Here is a 5,986-nt window from a genome sequence, read left to right as displayed (position 1 = left end):
GAGAGTTGCGCCAAGTCCAGGTTCAGACCTTGCGCTGATTTGGAGCCCAGGATAGGCACAGCCTCCTAGCGGCATCCCTTTGTCACTGCTGGGGTAGGTCAAACAGTTGGTCTTAGTCCTGTCTCCCCACCTGCATCTTTTTTTTTTTTTTTTTGGCTTGGCTATACCAGAGAGTGACTGATAAATTTCCTGGTTTACTTCCCACTCACTTCTCTGAAGGGAGTGGTTCTTTGTTCAAAATGGCTAGATTGACATGTTTTGTTACTCATTTAATATTTATTTAGCACATATGGGCAAAGCTCCATATAAAACCTTTAAGGGAGTATCAAATGAATGAGATACAAATCTCATCTTCAGAGAACTTGCAGTCCTATATGAGAAACAGGACATGTTGACTCAGTATCTATTTACTGAGGACCTACTATGTGTCAGGCTCTGTGCTGGGTTCCGGAGACACAGCAATGAATAGCTACTCTCGGGCGGCTCATGTGAAAACACAGAAGTGTGTACCAACTGCTGCATGTGTTGTTATTTTAAAATTCAGCACTTTGGCTCCTTGGAGAGAGAGAGAGAGAGAGAGAGAGAGAGAGAGAGAGAGATGGCCTTGGCAGGGTGCAAGCTGAGCCTCCAGGTTTCGGCCATTGGCTGCCAGGGCTTGCGAGGAAGGAGCAGCTACTCAGCATGACAGTGGGGAACAGTTTGGATGCCAGTCTTCCTGGCACTATAAACTGAAGGGGTGGTGGCAGACGAGAGCAGAGACACTCAGTTTGGGGCAAGGGTCAGAAAAGATTTTGCAGTGGAGGCAACACCCGGATATTAGTTAACTGGGCCAGCTGGGAAGAAAATATCCAGGCAGAGGGAACAGAATATCTACGAATAGAGGAAAGGCCAAGTAAAATGTGAAGTGTTGTCATATGAGGAAGTTCTTAGGAATACTGAAAAGCCAATCTCTAAATCAATATGTATCAACATGGGCAGATCTCAAAAAACAATGCTGTCTTAAAAAGGCAAGTTGCAGAATTATATATGTGTATGTGTAATTGTATATTATATAGGTGTATGTATATGTTTATACTTGTGTATAGATATATAGACGTAGATTATCAACCTAGAAGGAAAACACATAAGCTCATCAGAGTGATTACCTCGGGGAAGTAGAGAAGGATTGAGAATGGAGGTGAAGAGGTCTTAAGCTTTATCTGTAGTGTTCCAGTTTCTTAAAAAGAGAATATATTCATGAATTATTTAGGGATTCAAAATCTATAATACAGAATGAAAATCGGTCAGTGCTATAGACAGAGCTGGAGTCCCTGTGGTACGAAGGGTGGGAGGGATGACTTCTAGCTGGGAGCAATGTAGGAAACTGCGTGAAAGACACAGCCCCTGGTTGGAGGATGGATCAGATCTGGCCTTACTGGCAGAGGGTGGGGAGGGGGAAAGGCACAGGGACGGAAAGTGCAGAATGGACAGTTTGCCCAGAACGAGTGTGTAAAGGGGAAGACGGAGGGTCAGGGAGAAAAGTTGCACTGGGACCTGGTCATTGGGGGCTGGGTTGAGGGTTCTGGGGCTTTGCAGTAAATGAGGGAAGCGTATGGCTGGAGGCCACAGTCAGTGCAGGAGGTGGGAGTCAAGTCAGGAGGCTATTACATTGGCCTGGGGGCCTGGGACAGGTGCCCTGAACAGAGGCAGAGGTTAACAGGCAGAAGGAGACAGGATATTCATAGGGCCCTGCATGTGCAGAACACTGGTTATGGATGTTACCTTTGGTAGATCATAGAGTTCAAGCCTAAAACCCCTACCCAGCTTCTTAGAAAGGTTATCTCAGCCTTAAACACTGTGAGGCAAGGCAAGCTCTGAAGAATGACATGCTCTTTAAACTGACACTCTCAAGGAAAGCCTTAGTTTCCTTGAAAAATTCTTTATTAATTTAAACACCATGCTTTCTGCTAACACTAAGAAGAGATTATAATATTCTGGTGGGACTTCCTTTGCTTAACATGAAAATAAAACTGACAGAAGGATTACAAAACTAAACATGGAATATTACAAGAAACACTAATTACCTCCCATTCTTTCTTCTCACTCACTAAAACAACTATTTCAGACAAACAAAGAAGTGGCGAGAAGGAGGGAGCAGAACTGAGGGGCGTATGGCTCTGTTAATCCCCAGTGCTTTGATAAATCCGAAATAGGATCACTTGACATCTGAGGAGTGGGAGGGGTCTTTCAAGGAGCGCTTTGCATTGGGTTACCTTAGGTAACGCTGATTTACCTTTTGAATCAAACATCTTCAGACTGAACATATAATTTCTCCTCTCTGAAGCCTCCCCTCTCCTTCTCTGGTGGGGGTTATTACTCCTCCCCCGGTCCCGGAGCCCCCTGCTCTGTTAGCACACCTGGGCAGAGATGGCTGTCTGCAGACCGCAAATAAACCCGGCGAGACCAGGGTCTGTGGGGAGAATACATTTGGTGCCCACTCTGACTAGCCTAGTGCCTGTGCTTATAAGAATTTCCTGATTAAAAAGTAGATTTGGGGAAGAAGGGGAGGGGACAGAGGAAGAGAGAAGAGAGAAAGGATGGGCGTTTCTATCCCCAATCTTTATATTCTGGACTCAGGACTTTGATGTAACAGTTAATTGCCATCCCCTCTCCCCACTCTTCCATCAGATCCTCCTCCTCAGCATTCTTTGGAAGGCACTATGAAGCAAAAATTCTGGCTAAAAACTCAAGAAGGCCTGAGAATGTAGCATGAAATGAATGAGATGCCACTTCCTAAACAATCAACCTGAACACGTACATGCTTACATCGGCTGTACATATAAATACTGATATTACTGACTTCTGCGGTGTGACCCACTCACCCTCCCATCACATCTTTTTCTCTCTATATATAACACGTATGGACCTTCTAGTTCCAACATACTCCTGGTTTTGCCTTAACTGTTACCTTGCTCCTGCATCCTATATTGTCTTTCTCATCACGATCAATGCTGACTAGATGAGTGTCTTCTTGGTCTAAAGGCTGATGTCAGAACTGCAGGAAATTCTCAGTCTCTGTGTGCATTTTTTCTTAACCTATTTATTGTTGCTGCTGAAAGCCTGCGAATCCTGGGGGCATGACTCTCCTCCAGTTCAGCCCCTACCCGTGAGTATCCGAACTACCTTCTCCGAGCTGTGTGTTAGACCACCCGGGCTTTTTGGTGGAAAGAGAGAAGAGTTTCCAGTCTAAGAATCACCTCGGTTTCTCTCATTTCCGTAAAGGCCTTTATTTTGTTTTCGTTCTTGGCCGCACTATCATTTGCTCATCTTGTGTGCAGTGACTTGCTGTTTTGTTTGAGCGTTTTATGTTTACCTACTTACCCATTACAAATATTTCTCAAATATGGGTCCCTAGAGTCAGGCAAGGAAGTAAAATAACCTGAGAATGTAAAACAAAATGTGTCTGTGTGTTTAAGCTTTCCATCACTGAAAATGAAACATACAAAAACAAAGAACAATAAAAAATAAACCCCATTAGTTTCTGGAAGAATTATATCCAAGTTCACCAAGAGTATTTATTAATTCACAAAATGCTCATTTTCATATGTTGAAGCCTCGACCCTTAATGTGGCTGTATTTGGAGCTAAGGCCTTTAAAGAGGTTATTGAGGTTAAATGAGGTTATACAGGCAGAACACTGATCCAATAGGACTGATGTCCTTGTAACAAAAGGAAGAGATACCAAGGAGGCCTGTGCACAGAGAGAGGCTGTATGAGGACACAGAGAGAAGGCATCCATCTGCAAGACAAGGAGAAAGACCTTGGGAGAAACCGAGCCCGCCAACACATTTGTCTTGGACTTCCAAGAACTGTGAGCAAATAAATTTCCATTGTTTAAGATGCCCAGTCTGCGGTATTTTGTTATGGCAGTCTGAGAAAACTAATACAGTGTGAAATAATTTTCTCCATCTTAGAGACAACAAAATGGCAGAGCTTCTGGGAGGTTGTATGTGGACTAGAGTTTCTCCTATCTTCTAAAAGAAGGAAAAATTAGATCTTGCTCTTTTCTATTATCCAGAACTATCTGGAAATTTAATGGCTTGCCTGTGGAAACAGTGAGCTTTCTGTTCCTAAGATTAGGTGTCTGCTTGGTAGAGATTTTGTAGCTGGACTTTGAGCACCAGCAAAGGGATTCTCAACTAGGACAGGGCATTCTCTCCTAGGAGTTGTTTGGAAATGTGGGAGAGTAGCTTTGGTTGTTACACTGACCAGATAGATGGAACACATCTAGATAACCAAGTTTCTTTAAAAGTCTACTCTAATATGACAAGTTTAAAGGTTTATGACTTTTCTTTTTTAAGAGGATTTTAAAAAGATATACTCATGAGTGAGAGGGCAGACTACAAATGGAACCACTCAGAGGCTCTGGCCCATAATAGCTTCAATATCTGGTCCTTTAAAGCAATGTTCCCAAACTTGCTGAATGAAAAAATAATTACTGTGGCTTATGTTAAAAAGACAAGTTCCCAGGTCCCATCCCAGAATGCCTGAGTCAGACTGTCCAAGGGAGGGTTTGAAAAGCTCTGTGTGTGTTTCTGAACTTGGCTGCGTGTTGGAATCACCCAGGGAGCTCAATAAAGTCTGATGCCCGGCCTCACCCCAGACACTGATGCAGCCGGTTTGGGCTGGGGCCAGAGTTTTCGAAGCTCTCCAGGTGATGCTGCTGTGCGCTTAGGGCTGTGAGTTACTCTGAGTGCAGGTCTCCTGAACCCACACGTGTGCAGCTCCTGCTGCGAGAACTTATGGAATAAAGTCTTTTATGGACTAATTGTGCCTTCCCCACCCCAACTCATATGCTGAAGCCCCAAATGATTCCTATCCTGAATCCTAATGGGTAACATGCATTGGAGAATTGTGTTCAGTGATGGTCTGATGAGTGTTGGCAGGAGCAGGTGTGAGCTAGATGTGGGATTTAGAAGTGCACCCTTATTGGAGCTTCAGGAATTGTTTGATTGGTCATTGGATCCTGAAATCATTTCCATGGCTTTACTAGCATTGCTTAATGTGACCAATGCTATACCAAGGTTGAGGTGGCCGGGGGTGGAATGTGGGGTGAGCGGTTGAGGAGGGGTGTTCCCCAGTGGGGAGGAGAATTTTATCACTGATGTTGTTTGGAATTGCAGGTGCGTGGTGGCAATAGGAAGTAGGCCAGTATTTAATAGCTTTATTATTGAGTTTTTAAAAATAAAGTTTTAAATTTTAGAATAGTTTTAGACTTACAGTAAAGTTGGGAAGATAATATAAAGGGGTTCTATCTACTCCCACTCACATTTCCCCTATTATTAACATCTTACATGAATATAATATGTTTGTTATAACTGATAAATCGATACTGACACATTATTAATTAAAGTGCATATTTTATTAAGATTTCCTTAATTTTTACATAAAATCCTTTTTCTGTTCCAGAATCCCATCCAGGATACCACATTACAGTTAGTTATAATGTGTCTTTGGTCTCCTCTAGAGTATGACTTTCTTAGACTTTTGTTTTTGAGGTCTTAACAGCTTTAAGGAGTACTGGTCAGATATTTTAGAAAATTTCTCTCAATTTGGGTGATGATCCCTGAGAGAAGGGACACAAATGAGATAAATCCTACAATTGCTTCAGTTAACTGCTTAGGATTTCCATCACAAAAAGGGGAAACCCAGGGTCCAGTGGTCTCCCTGAGTTGAGAAAACAACACGAAGTTCAGGGAGACCAAGGTTGCCAAAGTTCTAGGGGAAGAATGCCAGGGAAGGGAGCATGGCACAAAGAAAGAGCTTGAGACATCTGCAGAGGATTCCTCTTGCATCTTCAACCCAGTACTAGTCACAGGGCACATGCATGTTCATGAGGATACTGTCAAAAGCCAGAGAAAGAGCCACTGGAAAGGAGCAGGCAGAATAATCTCTACAGGTCACACAGGGCTGTGAGTAGTTTGGATTCTCATCAGCCAGAGGGAAAA

Source organism: Pteropus vampyrus, unplaced genomic scaffold (genome assembly GCF_000151845.1).
Source record: "Pteropus vampyrus isolate Shadow unplaced genomic scaffold, Pvam_2.0 Scaffold220, whole genome shotgun sequence".
NCBI classification, from domain to species: domain Eukaryota; kingdom Metazoa; phylum Chordata; class Mammalia; order Chiroptera; family Pteropodidae; genus Pteropus; species Pteropus vampyrus.
The sequence above is the reverse complement of the archived record's forward strand: the minus strand, read 5'-3'. Positions refer to the sequence as shown.